Source organism: Chrysochloris asiatica, unplaced genomic scaffold (assembly GCF_000296735.1).
Source record: "Chrysochloris asiatica unplaced genomic scaffold, ChrAsi1.0 scaffold00279, whole genome shotgun sequence".
Taxonomy (NCBI): Eukaryota; Metazoa; Chordata; class Mammalia; order Afrosoricida; family Chrysochloridae; genus Chrysochloris; species Chrysochloris asiatica.
The window spans coordinates 1,096,210-1,098,053 of record NW_006408797.1 but is presented as its reverse complement, the minus strand read 5'-3'; the positions used below and the strand labels follow the sequence as shown (position 1 = coordinate 1,098,053).

At 39.5% G+C, this 1,844-nt stretch overlaps 1 protein-coding gene across 1 annotated transcript in view; it reads left to right on the top strand.

Moving 5' to 3' along the window:
• Nucleotides 1-1,844, top strand: part of RUFY1 (RUN and FYVE domain containing 1) — a 107,251-nt gene that overhangs the window by 4,257 nt on the left and 101,150 nt on the right. The window lies entirely within an intron of this gene.

Genomic DNA, 1,844 nt, shown 5'->3' with positions numbered 1-1,844 from the left:
CCATACAGTTCAGCCACAACTGTACCTTCTGCAGCTACACCCACCGGACAAGAGCCAGTACAAGTTCCTGTACCACCTGAGCCACGGTAGGCGTAAGCCAATACCAGCCAAACTCCATAAACTAAGCCGCATGAATGGCAAATGTAAAACAGTGTACACATTTCTGTTCTGTAATCTCACCCACCAGGAAACGGTTGATGAGAGCCTACGAATGCACCAATGTAAATCTTTTATTAAATACAAATACAGTGACACCATAATGCCTTTGAGACAACAGACGAAACAAGAGAGAATGACTCAAACAAATGACCAAGATGCAGAGCCAGAAATGCTTCTGGGGAAGAAAAGATAATGGAACTACCTGAGAAAGAGTCCAAAAGAATGATATTTAGGTGCCTTCAATGGATTGACAGAAAGATCGAGGAAAGCAAAGAGAACAGAGAAAAAATTTCGAAGAATTTAGGAAAACACTAAAAACAAACAGACAAAAAAATAAAATAAGATAATGCAAATTTTGAAATAATAGAAAACCTGCCAATAGAAATCTAGAGAATTAATACTGAGATCTCAGAAATGGACAATACATTATTGAAAGGGCAAAGAAGTAAATTTGAATCAATGGAAACCCAAATTGGTGACCTTGCAGATAAATCGCTCAATGCGAGTAAGCTTGAAATGTGGGAAACTGCTTGGCTGACCGCTGTGGTTAGTCAAGCAGATGAATAGGATTTGAAGTCAACAGGTAGGATAGGAGTTGGGGTGGGAAAAGGAAATGGACTTTGAGTAAGGCAGATCATGAAAAGACAGGAGCTGCAATTTCATAAAGTGAGACCAGCTCATTCATCTTTCTTCCCCGTAGTATCCCAAAGCCATTTATCTGCTTACACAAATAATAGGATAGATATGGTGTGAAAACCGAAGAGATTGAATGTGAACCTCAATCTTGGCAGGAAAAATTATTGTGGTGATAAAGGTTGAAAGAAATGGTATAGAATGCTTTTAGTATTTGTTTTAAAATATCATCTTACATGGGAACTGGTAGCACAGCATACAACAGAGTGATTTTGTTATCTTGTTTCCCTCCCTTCCAAAGGTGGTGGTGGTTATGTGCTGTGGAGTCGGTTCTAACTCATAGCAACCCTGTACAGGGTTTCCGAGGCTGTAAATCTATGGGAGCAGAAAGCCTCATCTTTCTCCCATGGAACAGCTGATAGTTTCAAACTGTTGACCCTGAGGGCAGCAGCCCGATTCGTAACCACTATGCTACCAGAGCTCCTTCCCTTCCAAAGGTAATAAAGGGAAAAGAAAAAAGAGAAGTCATGAAAAGAAGAGTGTATAGCAGATCCTCCTTCCCAGAAACTATCACCAATATTATTTTATCTTTCAGAGATAATCTATGCATATCTCTGCAAATACATCAAAAAGTATTGCCATTAGGGTTCCAGTTCATACATGCATCAGCTTATTCCAAACAAAACGTGTTTAAACGTATCTCTGTAGTTAGTGGGTGGCTGCAGACGTGTTTTCTCAGTAATACACTTGTCTTAGTCTCGTTCGGATGCTTTCAAAGAAAAGTCTAATGAAAACAGTACCCTCTGAGGGGATCTGCTGGACTAGAAAAATTCAAGGCAGAGAGTTCTGCTCAGGAGGTTATAAAGACTATGATGAATACGTTTTAAGAAAATTAAAAAGTACATTGGTGAGAAAAAGGCCAAGAAACTTGCACTGAATAATTTTCCATTAAAACAGTGAACCTGCTCATTATTCCAGGGTAGCAAGGGCTTTCTTATAAGGATGTTTTTAAGGATCATGCTCCATCTGTCCTACTGCCCTGATCTTGCCTC